The following is a 16,732-nucleotide window of genomic DNA, read 5'->3' on the forward strand; positions in this document are numbered from 1 at the left end:
AGGGGGAGCCCTCTGCCGCAGTCTCTTCCCGAACACTGGCCTGTCCACTCCGGATGCCCAGTTAGCGATTTGATGTGCTTCCTTTTTGCTTGGGCTACGTTCACTGGTGATTCCTGCTGCAGCCACTGTGGCGTCTTTGCTGAAAAGCTGGTATGGTCTCTGTGCACCGAGCATCTTCCTGCCAGGATCCCGGATGGCCCATCTTCCCGACCTTGGCTTCTCTGGATGGGCCTTGGGCTCCTTCACTTTTATGGCTCCATCCACCTGCTCTGCCTGGGCCGGTTTCCTCTGGACTCTTGGTTAGGTTCCTGATGCCAGAGCCAGAGGCACGCACGCTGTCGTCACCAGGCCCGTGACAGGAGCACTGGGTGCACTCTGCTCCGGTGCCAGGGGCCTTGTTTCTTTGTTCTGTTTCTGACACCAGGGGGCTGTTTTCAGCCTGTGTGACCTGGGAGAAGTCCGGGGCAATGGGATGTGACCCTCCCCGGCCACGTCTTCAGGGAGCCCCAGCAGATGCGAGGAGGGTACCCCCTCACCGGCAGAGCTGGTCTGGGAGTCCCGGGTCCCCCCTTACCTGGGCCCTGCCCCCTCTCATATTCTTTGCTGGGGCTTCCCTTGGGACTTCCCTGCTGGGAAAACCAGCCAAGATCTCCCACGAGGCCTCACGAGGACCCTGCTATCCTCAGACTCTTCTTCCAGGCCCCTTGGGTCCTCACCGCACACCTGGCAAGTGGGGTGCAGTCAAAGAGTGCAGCTATGGGTGAGACTGCAGGCACTGGGTCCTGATTCTGCCTCTTCTGGTGCTGTGGCCTCAGGAGGGTTACCCCTTGGCCCTGCACCCCAGTTTCTATCTTGATAATATGGGTATCAAAGCTGGTCTCCGGGTCCTGGGGTACTGGAGGGTCTCGCGAGATCTTGGCTGGTAGTAGGTGGTGGGAAGTGAGTGGGTCCGTGCGATGTCAGCTCTGGGTAGGTTGAGGTTTGGGGGGCCTGCTGTACCCTTGGGGGACCCTGCACAGGGCTTTACATCGGCTCCCACACAGCACCAAATGGAGGACAGGGTCTTTTTGAGCGTGGGAGCTGAGCGGCTTCCCACACCCAAAGGTCATCCCTGGGTGTGGGGAGACTCCCGCGGAGACCTGGCTTCTGGCCCTTTAGTGTTGACGTTTTGGCCCCGGTGCCACCTGTAAAGCAGCAGGCCTCCTCAGACACCAGGAGCTCAGGGGCTGGCAGCCGTGGATCACGTGTCTTCTCCCAGGGACATCCGTTAGGTGTCAATATCCAGATCCAATATCCAACATCATCAGGTTGTTCCTGAGGATAGAGGCCCAGGGCAGTCAGTGGCTGTAACTGGGCAGGGGGCCGAGATTGGGCTGTGTGCCAGCCCAGGAGTCAGACCCCTGGTTCTGGCTCTGATGTGGGATAAGGCCGGGGGCACCAGTGCACCAGCAGGCTCAAGGCCGCACTCGGTGAGGGGGGTCTCCGCGCCTCCCTCTGGCCTGTCCCTGCTCTGGCCCTGCTGAGATGCAGACTCCATGACCGTGGAGTGCACATGGTTGCCCTCACGAGGCAGTCTGTGGGAGGGCTGCATCTTCCATTTTTGTCTCCTTGGGGCAACAGGAGGGGTGAAAGCACAGCGTTTCAGCTTTTTCTGAGCATCAGGACAGCCTAGGGTCTACGAGGCAGGCACCCCAGCCCAGCCCAGTCCCAGGGACCCGAGGCAACAGGAGCACTGGACAGGCTGGCTTCCCCACCTGGCTGGCCGGGCCCACCTCCTCTCTGGCCCCACTGTCTGGCCATGCTGTCAGCGGGGCTCCTGGGGATGTCCTTGGCAGGGCCCAGGCTGACTTGTCATGCCCCGGAGCCAGCTCATCCCCAGGACCTGGAGCTTATCATCCCAATGGGCTGGTGGCCCAGGCCACAGGTGGCTGAGCACACAGGGGGCATGGCTCCTCCTCCTGCACTGGGGTAGGAAAGATCTCCGGGTGCGTGAGGTCACCCAGCCTCCCTGGGAGAAGGCCCTGGGTCGTGTCCCAATAAAACTTTACTTATAAATGCAAGTGGTGGGCCATGTTGGTCCCGGGCCCTTGCCTGCCTGCCGGCCCCTGCCCTGGAGCATGGGGTGTTTTCCAAACACACGGGACTAGGGCTGTGTTCGAGGCTCAAGGGTACCTGTGTTCACAGAATGCCTGGGCTGTGGGATCTGGGTCATGGGCGCCTCCCGTTAGTGGTCTATAACTCTCATCTGTGGACTTGGGTAAGTCCTCCACACTCTCTGGGACCTTCCCCCATGCGACCCTGCTGCTCTGTGGTCCCGGTGGGTTTCCTGAGACCTGGGCTTCAGGAACTCCGGGCAGCTCATGCTGTGTGGAGAACTCGTCTGTCTGCCACTCTGGCCTCTGTGCACCAGCCCAAGAGGGCGGAGGGGAAAGGTGAGAGGGTGCGGGGAGTGGTTAGTGAGAGTCCCCTGTGTCCAGGGCCTCTCAGTGCGTTTATAAAGTGTCTCTTTGTCTTCCAGCCGATGGCTCTGAGTTCATCTTGGATGCAGGGTTTTCAAGGAAGGGGAACTTGTTTGATCAAGGCAGACGTGGGTATAGTCTCTCAAGGTGCTAAGTTTGTGCTGACTCGGTCCAAAACCCAGCGGCGTCCTGGCTATGTCTCCTGTCGACTTCTCCAAAAAATGTCCTAAATTCCAGACAACCTCTTGGGCTTAGAAATAAAAGTCATTAATCCTGCATTTGAATTTAATATTTGAAATTTCATCCTAATCTTTTTTTTTCTTCCACATGAATTAAGTTTTGAAAGGTTGGAAAGGAACATGAGGTTTTTTTTTTTTTTTTTCCCTAAGGGAACATTCTTAACAAAAGGGTATAAAATTAAACTAGGTTTGACCTTTTGCATTTAGCAGTTTTTCCACCTGGTTGGAGCAGGAAATGGGCTCCTCGGGAGGAAGGCGGCTGCTCGGTCTGAGGTGCTGTATGCCTTCTTGGCCGGGCCAGGCTTAGCTAGCTCCTCGCTGGTGGTCAAGGGATGTGCGCAGAGATAGCCTGTCTGGCGGATGATCCACGTTCCAGTTGGTCCCAGCCAGCCCCAGTTCAGCCGCATCAGAAATATTTAAGCCCCCCTCTCCCCACCACCAAAGAATGCACATAATTCTGCAGGAATCTCACATGTGGGTGGACAGGGCCAGCTTGGGTTTCGACTGCTTTCAGGCCAAATTCTTTCCGGCATGAGGGTGCAAGCTATGGGCGCAGACCTGGCCGCCCAGATACGCCAACTGATCCGGCAGAAAGGGCCTTGTGGCCAGGAGAGCTGGGAAGCTGGTGGTGGGTGGTTCCGAGGGAAGGGAAGAGGCAGGGCCACAGGGAAGTGGGGGACGCGAGCGCCGCAGCTCTTGGGCCGGGGTGAGGGGACCCTGCCTTTGACCTCTGGTGCAGACTGCAGAGGACGGGGCCCTCGGGGTATCCGCTGACTGGGACGGCTGGCTCTGAGTCCTGGCCCCATACTTTATTGAGACGCTACTCAAACTCTGTCAGCCTCCTTCTCCTGAGCAAAAAAGACCTAGAAAAGCATCTTCCCCAGGGTGTGGGCCCGGATGAGAAGACGTGGTCACCAGCCCCCGGGGGCTCCAGCAATGGGCTCAAAGAGCGGCCCCTCAGGAGGCGAGCGACTGTTTTTATTCGATGTTTTTATTCAGCTGTTTAATCAATGGCCGCCGGCCTGTCCCCGCTTTGTGCCTGGTGTCCCTCCCCAGGGCTTTCTCTGCTCACCCCGCTCTGACCTGGGGACATGTGGCGGCCCAGGGCGTGAGGGGTACGCAGCGTGATTCTCCCGCCGGCCTCCCTGCACCCCAGGGCAGCCCTGGTGCTGGCTCGGGAGGTCCGGGGCTCCCTCCCAGTGGAATGTACAATTCCCTGGCCAGGCCTGGCTCCCCGGCTCCAGAGATGAACCGAGGCCAGGGAGGCGGAGGCCACAGGCCTCAGCCAGCTCCCGCCTCCGAGCATCAGGCTGCTCCCTGTGACGCCTGCAGGGCTCGCTGGGCCTCACAGCCTCAGTTTCTCCACCTGGCAGGGAAGGGTTTGGACCAGCATTGTGAAAAGGCTCTGTGCACCACCATTTTATTTTAGACAGGAACATGAGCATTTCCCAAAGTACAGGACTAAAGTGATCTGTGGGGTGCTCCGAGCACTTTGAACCTTTTTTCTTTTCTCTTTAGTTTTTTTTTTTTTTTTTTTTTTTGTACTGGGGATTGAACTCAGGGGTGATCCACCACTGAGCTATATGCCCAACCCTTATTTTGAGACAGGGTCTCACTAAGTTGTCCAGGCTGGCCTTGAATCTGTGGTCCTCCTGCTTCAGCCTCCTGAGTCGCTGGGTAGGGCTGGAGTTTGGCTAGGCCAGTGAGGCTCTTGCCTTGGGTACAATTTTTTTTTTTTTTTTTTTTTTGGTGGTACTAGAGATAGAACCCAGGGGCATTCTCCCTCTGAGCTACACACCCAGCCCTCTTTTTAATTTTTTATTTTGAAACAGGGTCTCACTAAGTTGCAGAGGTCCTCATTAAGTATCTGAGCTGGCTGTGAACAGCAATCCTCCTATCTCAGCCTCCCAAGTACTGGGATTGAAAGTGTGTGCCCCCACGCCCAGCTTAGGTGCAAACTTTAAAGAGGTGCACACACACACATACCCCAAAAAACATACACACAACATCATAAAGATAAATAATATTTTAATACAATATTTTATTTATTTTTGTGTGGTACTGGGGATTGTAGCATCTGAGCTACATCTCCATCCCTATTTTATTTTTTTACTTTGAAACAGGGTCTCACTAAGTTGCTGAGGTCCTCGCTAAGTTGCTGAGACTGGTCTGAAAACTATGATCCTCCTGTATCAGCCTCCCTGGGACTGGGATACTTAAAAAAAATCAAAACACACACACACACAAAAGTCATTGATGAGCAAATATAAATTTTTTTTTAATAAAGGCAGGATTCGCCCATTAGCATTTCCCTTTTACCTTGTGTTCCACAATGGCCCCTGGAATTTGGGGAGGGTGTTTGTGTTTTTGCATCATTTCCCAGGCGACTCTACCTGGAGTGGGGGACTGAGCTCTCGTGGTGGAGGCAGCACCACAGGGCTGCGGCTGGCGGCCACCACCTACCTCTCACCCCAGCCTTCCTCTCTCAGCCAGATGGAAACATAGCCACAGGGTGGGAGGGCGGTCCTCCAGCCTGACCACAGGCTGACCATGTGCCCCTCTGCAAGTCGTCCTTTCTCTCTTCTCTTTCTCTCTATCCATCATTTGCCAGAAAAGGTGGCACGTGCCTGGGATCCCAGCACTTGAAGGCGGAGACAGGAGGATCGCAGGTTTGAGGCCAGCCTCAGCAACTTAGCGAAATCTTATTTCAAAACAAACAAATAAAAAAAAGAAAAATAAAAAATATGAAAAATAAAAAATAAAAAATGAAAAATAAAAAAAATGAAACAAATAAAAAAATGAGGGTATAGTTCAGAGGTTCAATCTCTAGTACCACGGTGGGTGGGGGGTTTGCGAGGGGTGGAGAACATGGACCCCCTGGGGTAAGGCCGAAGCATTCTAACGGCCTTCATCTTCTAACCAAGTGTTCTGAGCCCCTGTGTGTGCTTGGTGTCCCCCACGCTTACCCGCGATGTCCACAGACCTGGAAGCTGGCGGCCTTCCCTGGGTGCCCGGAAGGCTGGTCCTTCTCCACTCTGAGGAAGTCCCGAGGTGTCCCCTGCCTCCACCCTTCTGGTCCCCTGCTACTCACAGCTGGCACAGGGTGCTGGTCTCAGCAGGGCCCTGGTCACGTCTTTCTTGAGGGGACATTAACTTGGTGACCTGCCACCATGGTCTGCGTGGCTCTGGACAGGAGTACCATGACCTGGCCACTCAGATCCTACCCCGTGGTCGGGGGTTCAGCGTGGACGCAGGGCCATCCCAAGCCGACTTCAGTTCTTCCCCAGGGGCTTTGGGTAAATCTGTGCCCCCTTCTCTAGGACCCCAACTTTCACAGATCATGAAGAACTGGCCTGCCAAAGTCAAGAGCCAGGTGACCAGAGAGGAGAGGGACACAGGTTCCTGACCGTGTGCTGGGATCCCGGCCCCAAGTGTGGCGAGGCCGACGCACCCTGCTGATTTTCCAGGTACAGGACCAGTGAGCGCCTTTCTGCTTAAGCTGCTCCGAGATGGCTTTCTGGAACTTACAGCTAGGAGCCTCGACTAATTCTCCAGCCGGCACCAAAAACCAAGACCCAGGGTCACTCTGAGAAGGGACACCCAGGGTGGACAGGTTCAGAGGAACAGGACACATAGACTCTAGGGGGGAGCCGGCAGCCTCAGCATCGAGTCCAGGAGCCAGCGGCGGTGGGTGCTCACCTGCAGCCCGGGTCTCTGCACCCATGGGACATTCCAGGAAGAAACAGTCCTGTCGGCCTCCCCTGCTCAAGCAGCTGGGAGCTGGGGTCACAGCTCTTCAGGAACACGGGACACGGAGGGAGCAGCCCATGTCCCTTGAGCAGACACAAACACCACGTGTCCACCCAACTAGCGGACAAAAGCAAGGGTGCTTTTCTGGGGCGGGAGTCCGATGTCCCGAGGCTTCAGTGCAGGAGCCTGGGCATGGGCGTGGCCTCCGCCTCGGCTGGAGGCCAGAGATTAACAAGAACATTGCAGGTAACGTTTAAGCTCATTTATTAGAAGTGCCGATTTCCTGAGATTGTCATTTTGTGTACATTCTTAGCATTATGTCCATGGTAACGTTGTATATGACTTCTTCCCCCCTCCCGTGTAGGACGGGCGAGGCAGGGACCCGGTAGGGAAGGCACCAAGAGTTGTGTGCATGTATTTTCCTGGCATTCTATACCCCAATAGCATGTAAAACTACAGCACCCCCCAAAACAGGCCAGTTTTCATGTGAGCAATCGCCATGGCAGGTATAAACAGCTCCCTCCTCTCTTCCTATTGTCCGGGTGGCTGCCGGAAGTGACATTGCATCTGGGTAACATGCTCCTTGAGAAGTCCTGCCCAGCAAGGCAACGCCTTCTGGGACAGGTGCCTCTGTGTTGAAAACTGGGGAGCCCCTGGGGAAATACTAGGACCTTGTCGCTCCTTTAGTGGTTATTGAGACTCTCGCTAATACGCAGGGCGAGGTGGCCGGAGTCTGTGTTCAAGCTGTGAGCGGTGTCCTCAGAGACCCCAGCACCTCCCAGACTGCTGCTTCTGATACTCAGGTACTGGGATGACTCCATAACTGCCCCCCCCCCCGTTTAACAGGCTTGGGAGAGATGAACGAGCTGGCTCCACTCAGGGTGGGACCCCATGGCGGCCAGGTGTGTTCTGAGTGACCGCGGCTAAACTACCTTTGAGCTTCCGTTTCTCATCAGTGAGGTGGGAATAGTAATAGTGTACCAAAGCCGGGCGCGGGCGCACGTGTGTCATTCCAGCATTGGGAGGCTGAGACCGGAGGATCGCGGTTCACGGACAGCCTCAGCTACTTGGTGAGGCCTTCGGCAACTCAGCAAGACCCTGTTTCAAAATAAAGAATAAAAGCCGGGCTTGGTGGTGCACGCTTGTAATCCCAGCATTTGGGAGGCTGAGACCAGAGGACTGCGGTTCATGGACCGCCTCAGCTATTTAGTGAGGCCCTCTGCAACTCAGACCTGGTTTCAAAATAAAGAATAAAAAATAGGTCAGGGGGTATAGCTTGGAGGTCGAATGCCCCTGGGTGCCATCCCCAGACCCGCAACCCGCCCCCCCAAACACAAAAATAAACAAAATAAAGAATAAAACATAGGGCTGGGGGTGTAGCTCAGAGGTAGAATGCCCCTGGGTTCCATCCCCAGTACCACACACACAATAGTGTACCCCATAACGTTAAGGGAGTTAGTATGTTTTAAGCTATTAGACGAGCTCGGCCCGCCGGCCATGCACAGCAATCGGAGCTGGCCTTCCTGTGCCCAGTGTGTACGTATGAAGATGTGTTTCCTTTAAGTTGTCCTTTAAATGTGTCCACGTTGCTCTCTCTGGAGCAAGCCACATCCTGAAAAGTCAAAAAGACCCCCCCCCCTCAGCTCTGAAGCCATTTATAGCAATTCCTGTTTCCAGAGTGGATTTCCATTTTGCTGATAGGGAGGGAAAAATTTCGAGCTCTCTGCTGTATAAATTTAGTTAACGTTTTATTGCTTGTGCCCCCCCTTTTATCACATGACTTTTGTTTCTCATTAAGCCAGTGAATGAGATTTACTAATAAGCCAAGTAAAATCTAATTAGGGCAGGGGCCTTGTCCCGGGGACCCACAGATGTCGGGGACTCGGGCTGAAGAATGCGGCCGTCCGTGCTCGGAAACCCGCACACACGCGCTGTGCTCGGAGCCCACACGCTGGGATCATTTTCGTAGGTTTGTTTCCTGAAAATGAATATTAGTCGCCTGGAGGATCAAAACCCAAAATAGACGTAAAGGACAACGGAGCTGGCCGGGCACGGGAACACGTGCGTGAAATACAACTCTGCGACGCAGACTGGATGGGCGGCCATTATGTTAAGGAGGAGAGATTTTTTAGATTAATGTGAGCGGTTTCTTTTCCTCCTGGGTTATTTAAAAGTCCCGTTGCCAAGACATGAGCGATGTCAATTTCCCTCCACGAGCACCGGCTCGCGTTTACACCTGCGCAGGCGCGTCTTCCCGCACGTCGCAAAGAAAATCACTCTGTGGGATTCCTGGGCTGGGTGTCTGCTGGCTCAGCAAAGGGACTTCTGACCCCCACTCCGGGCTCGTTCCTGGCGTTTGCACTGTTTTGATGTGGGCTTATCAGCCGAGACGAGTTTATACAGAGATGTGTCTCCTCTGCTCTCGCCTGGTCACTGGTGGCATGGTGTGTGTAGGCACGGGACTGGTTCTTCCCTTTTATTAACCGAGTTCTCAGGAGAATAAAGGGTCTCATTCTCGAGAGGCTCTCATTCTTGTAGGCATTTTAACATTTAAATACGGAGACTTACACAGAATCAGTCAGTTCCACCCTTGCAGTCCTTCTCCTCCTCCTCCTTTTTCTTTTTCATACTGGAGATTGAACCCAGGGGCCTCCTACCTCTGAGCTACACCCCAGACCTTTCTATTTTTGCTTTGAAGTAGGGCCTTGTAGATTGCTGAGAACCTCACTAAGTTACTAGGCTGCCATTCAACCTGTGAGCCTCCGGTCTCGGCCTCCCAAGTACAGATGTGTGTGTGCTACCACACCTGGCCCTCCTCCTCTTCTCTTCTTTCTATCTATCTATCTATCTATCTATCTATCTATTTTTGGTGGTCCTGGGGATTGAATTTAGGAAATTTCTACCTCCAAGCTGCATCCCCAGCCCTTTTTTTTTTCTTTTTGGTGGCACTGGGAATGGAACCCAGGGGCCTTCTACCTCCAGGCTACACTCCCAGACCTATTTTAGATTTTATTTGGAAACAGGGTCTCTTAAGCCAGCTGAGGCTGGCTTCAAACCTGCGCGATCCTCCTGTCACCGCCTCCCAAGCGCGGGGATTACAAGCGTGCGCCACCATGCCAGGCTCCCCCAGCCCTTTTTATTTTTGTTTTGGAACAGGGTCTCACCAGGTTGCTAGGAGCCTCGCTAAGTTGCGGAGGCAGATCTTGAACCTGTGAGCATCCTGAGCGCTGGGGTTATAGGCATGAGCCACCCACCCGGCCAGTTCACATCCCTCCTGGAGCTGGCATGGTTTCTGGGGCCCCGGCAGGGATCTCAGCCTGGCCAGGTCCTTTGACAGGACCCCACGTCTCCGAGGGCCTCTCTTCCTGACCAGTCCTGCCTCTCTGAGCTCAGCTGGTGTTTCCTCTCTGGACCAGCAAGCACCCGCTTCTCCAGGAAGCCTGGCTTCTTCAAGGAGTGATGGTATTTCAAAACCACAGTCGAGGCAGTCAGGACCGTTATTGAGTTAGTTCCCTGTTTCTGGGTATTTCCTGAATAAATGCCTTAGGAGTTCATGCTGCTATTTCCATTTCAAATTCAGGACTGCAGTTTTTTTTTTTTTTAATATTTCTCTTCTGCTAGGCGTGGTGGCGCACTCTTGTAATCCCAGAGCTTGGGAGGGTGAGACAGGAGGATCGCACAGGTTTGAAGCCAGCCTCAGCAACTTAGTGAGACCCTGTTTCCAAATAAAGTATAAAATAGGGCTGGGAGTATAGGCCAGAGGTAGAAAAGCCCCTGGGTTCCACCTCCAGTACCACCAAAAAAACAAAAAAAATTCCTTTTTTGTATTTCTTCTATATGTGGTTTCTTCTACACTGAGACCCCGTTTCAAAAGAAAGAATAAAAAATCGGGTTGGAGGTGTAGCTCAGAGGTAGAATGCCCCTGGGTTCAATTCCCAGCAACACACACACACACACACACACACACACACACACACACACAGTATGATGATAGCTGGGCATGGTGGCGCATGCCTGTAATCCCAGTGCTTGGGAGGCTGAGGCAGGAGGATTCCAGGATCGAGGACAGCCTCAGCAATGTAGCAAGACTCTTAGCAACCTAGCAAGATCCTATTTCAAAACCAAAATATCAGAAAGGGCTGCTGGGGGTGCGGCTTGGAGGTAGAATGGCCCTGGGTTCAATCCCCAGCACCCCCACCCCACACGCAGAATTGCAAGGAACAGTCCCCAAATGAGCCACAGGACACTACAGGACAGGAGGATGAGAGCGGCAGGTGGGTACGCCGAGAACCCAGTTCTCACCAGGGCTCAGAGAGGCGGGCTCGGAGCCCCGTTACGTGTTACACAGGTAAGAGAGCCAAGCACCTTGCGAACACCAAGGACGGGAGAGAGCGTTGCCCTCTGCGGAGACTGTCCCGTCCCTCTGGGGGCCTCCGCGGCCACTCACAGCTTCATCATAGAGGGCTGACGGAAGAGCTCACCAGGACCGAGGCGGAGCTTTCCCAGAGCCCAAAGCTACCCAGAGAGCCGCAGGAACGAACCTGGGGCGTATACTATCCACACACAGCTGCCTCCGGATCCGGGGCCCCTGGGCCCAGCTCCGTGTGCTGGCACCTCCGCGCCTGCGGGTGCTGGCGGGCAGCGGCAGGTGGGGTTGTAGGACGGCGCCAGCCCGGCTTCCCGGAGCCGACAGGAGCTGTGCGGGCTCTCAGTGCTCACGCTGGCCCAGAAGAGGAAATGTGTTCCCAGCGGCCCCAGCCACTCAGGAAATTTGTCTGTCTGGAAGTTACCTAAGCCCCCAGCTCCTGTGCAGTGCCAGTTCCAGCTCAATTTTTGTTAAACTTTGGAACCCTCATTTTTCTTTTTTTGAGTGATTTTCAGTTGGAGGCCAGCGTCAAAGGAGATCTCTCCCCCGGCAGGGCCTGGCAGCAGGGAGGGCAGGAGCCTCACTCACGCTCCGGTTATTTAATACACGCTTTCTGCTCAGTCCAAGAAGCCCAGTCAGGCCCCCGGATTTATGATGCTTCTCAGGCTTCCTGTTACTTTAAACCTGAACGCTGCGGGCCTCGCCCGGCCTCCCGGCCAGCACGGCTGCCCCCGCCGCCCTCCCCGCCGGCCGCACCACTTCCACACTGCCAGGAGAGGTGTGATCGGCTTTCCAGGGCTTTGAGTCGTCCTGAGACTTAGGCTGCCTATGACGACGATGATGAAATTTATATAACATAAGATTAGCCATTTTATTTCACTTTTTTTTTTGGTACTGGGGATAGAACCCAGGGGTATTTTACCTCCGAGCTACACCCCCAGCCCTATTTTTTTTTAATTATTGAAACAGGGTCTCACTGAATTGCAAAGGGCCTCACTAAGTAGCTGAGGCTGTCCGCGAACCGCGATCCTCCGGTCTCAGCCTCCCCAATGCTGGGATGCCAAGTGTGGGGTTACAAGCCTTTAAATCCTTTTGAGACTCATGCAGATGCCTGGGGACTCAGCTCCTGCCACCGTCTCCTGTCTCCTGGGTGCTTCTCCGTCTCCTCTCCCCCTCCTTCTCCTCGGGCCTTGTTTTCTGATGTACCAGTACTGGCTCCTCGGCTCCGTCCGGCCAGGATCCCCATGGTTTGAATGTGGGATGTCCCCAGGGAAAGCGCCTGCACTGGTGTCCAGATGTAGAGAGCAGGGTCCTGACTCATTGGTGGATACATCCCCTGATAAGCTTGAGGACTCACTGGGTGGAACCCAGGCAGGAAGGCTGTGGCTGGGGAGGCAGGCCCTGGGGACCTGTGCCTTGGGGACTGTTTAAACGCCCACAGGCCCCCTCTCCATCTCCCCGCCACCACCCCCTGAGCTCTGCAGATGTGACCTGTCCTAACGCGGACCGAAGCCTCCAGAATGTGTCACTCCAAGAATTCCTGCCTCTTTTTTATATTTTTGTTCTTGGGGATCGAGCCCAGGGGCATTCTACCTCTGAACTACACCTGCAGCCCAATTTTATTTTTTAGTTTGAAACAGGGTCTCACTACGTTGTGGAAGGCCTTGCTAAGTTGCTGAGGCTGGCCGCAAACCTGCGATCCTCCTATCTCAGCCTCCACTGGGATTTCAAACGTGCGCCACCTCGCCCGGCTTTGTGGCCTCTTCTCGGGCTGCCTGTTCCCCGAGCTAAGCCCGCCACGGCCCTCTCCACCCGCTAGGTGACCCCTGCCCCAGTGTGAGCCTGGCCAGCAGAATGGCCCCCTGGGAATAGGCCTGAGGCCGGCTGCTTTTTATTAGCTCCAGTGCCACCAGGGCCGGGTGTGAGGGTTGTTGCCTCTGGGCTGGTCTCTCACTGACCTGCTGGGTCTTTACATCTCAGCCACAGGCCAAGCAGCGCAGGCACAGAACTGCACCCGGGGACAGGGACGGAAATGGGCAGTGACAGCGGGGGACACTGAGCCGCCCGCTGGTGGCGCACGGAGCCATGAGCAGTGGCGTTGGCCTTCTGCCCGCTGTCCAGAGGGTGGTCATTGGCCTGGCCCTGTTTCTGGCATTCCTGTCCAAAGGGGCCAGAAGGGGCGCTGGCCTCTGTGACGGGCTTGTCATGGCGTAGTGCCCAGGTGAGCTAAGGAGGCTAGCCGGGCGTGGTGGCGCACGCTTGTAACAGCACGCATTCATCGGCACAGGACCGAAGCCTGAGAGTCTAAGATGAAGGCGCGGGCAGCTGGGCTAGGGTGGTTCCCCTGGCCTTTTGAGGAGCCTCCACCCCGATTCCACAGAGGTTGTGCTAATTTACCACTCTACCGACAGTGCTCGAGGGTTCCTCTCCCGCCCCATCCTCGCCAGTCCTTACTATGGCTGTATTCTCGATCGGATGATCGCCATGCTGACCGGAGCTAGATGGAATCTCGGGGTAGGGAGAGGCTGGGCCAGGAGGACATTAGGTTAAGTGGTACCCGCCGGTCGCAGTCAAGGCTCACACGTTTCCTTGGACACAGAAGGGTCTTCAGGTAGGTGCGGAGAGAAGCCCACAGAATAGTGGACAGAGACTGGGAAGAGGGCGAGGGAGGAAGGGGGCGTTTAAACATGGTTACGTCCACAGAGGAGGGCATCGCTGCCAGTCTCACTGCAGGGACAGGGGATGCACCGGGTGCCATGTGCGTGCACGCCTGCACACCTGGACCTCACTATCATGTACAATTACAGTGCGCCGATAAAAGTATAAAGAAAACAAATCTGATTTAAGAAAGAGTGAATCAATACCCTTCATAGTTCTCCTGCACTGGAGAGTGGCGGCGCTTGTGATTTCTGTAAAGCAGCTGCTCCTTGGGTCCTCGAGGGCCACGTAGCGACAGAGCCGATGCAGCTCTTAGCTCTCCACCGAGACCCACTATCTGCTGCCCATGGAGACTTGGCCTGGGGCACCCTGGGGAGTCCAGCTAGGGCCCCCGAGGTCACCACAGTTTATCCCAAGGTCTCATAAGCAGAGAAGGTGGCCGGCTCTCGCGCTCTGGCCCAGGGGAGGGCCTTCTCTGGAAGGCTCACTCATGGCACCTGCTTCACAAGAGCCCAGTGTAGAAAGCAGAGCAGTGGGGTCTCCCTAGTGAGCAGGTAGGGGGCTGCAGGACTGAGGCTGCTGGCCAGGGCTCAGTAGTCCCTATCTGGCCCCAACACCTCCTTTCAGGAGCTGCCAGGCACCCAGTGGCCGGGGCGCTACACCAGCACGGCCAGACACCCAGGAGGCTGCTCTGGGAGTGTGGAATCCCAGCTGGGGCTCGGGCTGCGGGACCCAGGCTGGGGTGCAGAGCCGGCTCTGTGGCTGGCTGGGGCCATGGCAGGCTGGTAGACCTGAGGGCTTGAGATGGGGATGGAGCTGAGATGGATCTTTGCTGACACCCAGAGCAGGTGGGCTTGGGCAAGTCATTCCACCTGTCTGAGGTCCTAACTCCTCATAAGCAGAGTCAGGGTAGACATCCCTTTATAGGGACCCCAGCCCATGGCACCCTGCCAGCTCTCCATCCTGGGAGATCTGCCTCTGTGGGCTCTGTCAACAGGGCCCTGCGCTCTGCAACACTCCACGTCTCTTTGGACCTAGTTGCCTCTAGATCCAGGGTTTAAAATTTGGTTCTAAACTAGGTGTGGTGGCACATGCTTGTAATCCCAGCATTAGGAAGGCTGAGACAGGAGGATCACGGTTCACGGACAGCCTCAGCTACTTAGTGAGGCCCTTTGCAACTCAGTGAGACCCTGTTTCAAAATAAAGAATAAAAAATAGGGCTGGGGGTGGTGTAGCTCAAAGGTAGAATGCCCCTGGGTTCCATCCCCAGTACCATACACACACACACACACACACACACACACACACACACACACGTTTGGTTTCTGTTCTGTTGGGGCATTTGTGTTTATTGAGGTGCTTCTTGATTTTCGGAGTTTTTATTCCTTCGTTTTTGAGAAGGCTCTAGCTAAGGTGCTCAGGCCGGCCTTGAACTTACCATCCTCCGGAGCAGCCGGGTTGGGGGTGTGCGCTACCGTGAGGTTATTACAGAGCTTCTGCCATGTCCTGGCCACGCCCCCCGGCAGGTCCCGCCTCAAGGTGGATTAGTCTCAGGGCAGCTTCGGGTGATCTGCCACTTGGCTGAGAAAGGCTCCGCGGCTGTGCCAGGGCTCCCCAGTGTGGCTCGCGGGGCCCCGGGGGCAGGTACAGGCTCATCCTGCAGCCCCTGCCCCCAGCCCCACGTCTGTCTGTCCTTCACTTGGCGCCAGGGGACTGGCTGTGGCACAGCCCGGTTCCTCACACCCCGTTAGTCAAAGGCACGTCACCGAGGGTTTGAGGAGCAGGCTCAGGCGGAGACGCCCCCTGACAGGACGCTTGTCACCCTGACTAGTCACCCAGCCGAGGTCCTTACAGGAATGCAAGCCGCAGATCAAAGCGCTGCCTCCTGGCGAGAGCGAAGATGCTGGCACAGGAACAAAGGCTTCGTGTGAAGAGCGGCAGAGATGAGGTCCTGCGGGCAGGGACTGGGAGGGTACCGGCTCCTCGGCTCCTCGTGGAGGCTCAGGAGGCCGGACCTCCCCTTGCTTTCTCTCACTTCTACCTGAGGCGGCTTTCTGGAGCTGAGGGCCGTCCTCACTGCCGGGAGGGAGGTCATGAGGCCCCTGCGGTCCAGGAGCAGGCTCCCTGTCCTGCCGTCCTCATCTGTCCAATGGTGATCTAAAAAAAAAAGCACCTCTCAATCGGGCGTGGTAGTGTATGCCTGTAATCCTAGTATTTGGGAGGCTGAGGCAGGAGGATTGTAGGTTTGAGGACAGCCTCAGCAACTAGTGAGACTTTTATCAACCTAATGAGACCCTGTTTCAAAGTAAAAATAAAAAATAGGCTGGGAGCGTAGCTTGAAGGTAAAATGCCCCTGGGTTCAGCCCCCAGGGCCCCCCGTACACACACAGACACACACAGAAGCACCTCTCTGTTGGTGTTTGGGAAGGTCCCATGAAGCACAAGCCCAGTAGGGTGTGGGGTCATGTCCATGTCCTCATCACTGGGTCTTCAGCTCAACAAATACTGGATTAAAGAGGAATGACTGGCAGACAGTTGCATTCAGCATGTGGTGTATTATTATTATTATTATTATTATTATTATTATTATTATTAAATTAGTGGTACTGAGCATGAAACCCAGGGGCATTCTACCTCCGAGCTACACCCCCAGCCCTGTTTTTTATTCAGGGTCTCACTGAGTTGCAAAGGGCCTCACCTCACCAAGTAGTAGCTGAGGCTGGCATCAAACCGCGATCCTCCTGTCTCAGCCTCCAAAATGCTGGGATTACAAGCGTGGCCACCACGCCTAGCTCTTGTTATCATGATTATCGTTGTTACTACTATTCTTTCCATGCTTCTGGGGATCTCACAGCACTCTCGCCAACACAGGAAGCCTGGTATGTGCTGCAGGAGAGTGGCCAGCAGACCGCAGCCAGGGCGCCGAATCCAGCCCACCACTTGTTTGTGTGACTAAAGTTTTATTGGGACCACATCTGTTCCTTTATGGACTTGCTGTGACTGCCTTTCACCCCCATGGCAGAGGTGAGTGGTACACAGAGACCATGGCATGTGGAGTCCACAGTATTTGCATTCTGATCCTTTCCAGAGAAAAGGTGCCGGCCCCTGGTCTAGGTCCCCTGGCCCGGTCGGAACGGCAGTGTGGCATTACTGGTCCCTCACTTGGTCCTGTGTTCAGCCCTGACGCTCAGGCAGGAAGGAGAGGTTGGAAGAAGAGGAGGCGGTAACTAGGGCGTGGCTGGGAGGATGGGGAAGCAGGC

Source organism: Muscardinus avellanarius, assembly GCF_963383645.1.
Source record: "Muscardinus avellanarius genome assembly, chromosome: 10".
Lineage (NCBI taxonomy): Eukaryota > Metazoa > Chordata > Mammalia > Rodentia > Gliridae > Muscardinus > Muscardinus avellanarius.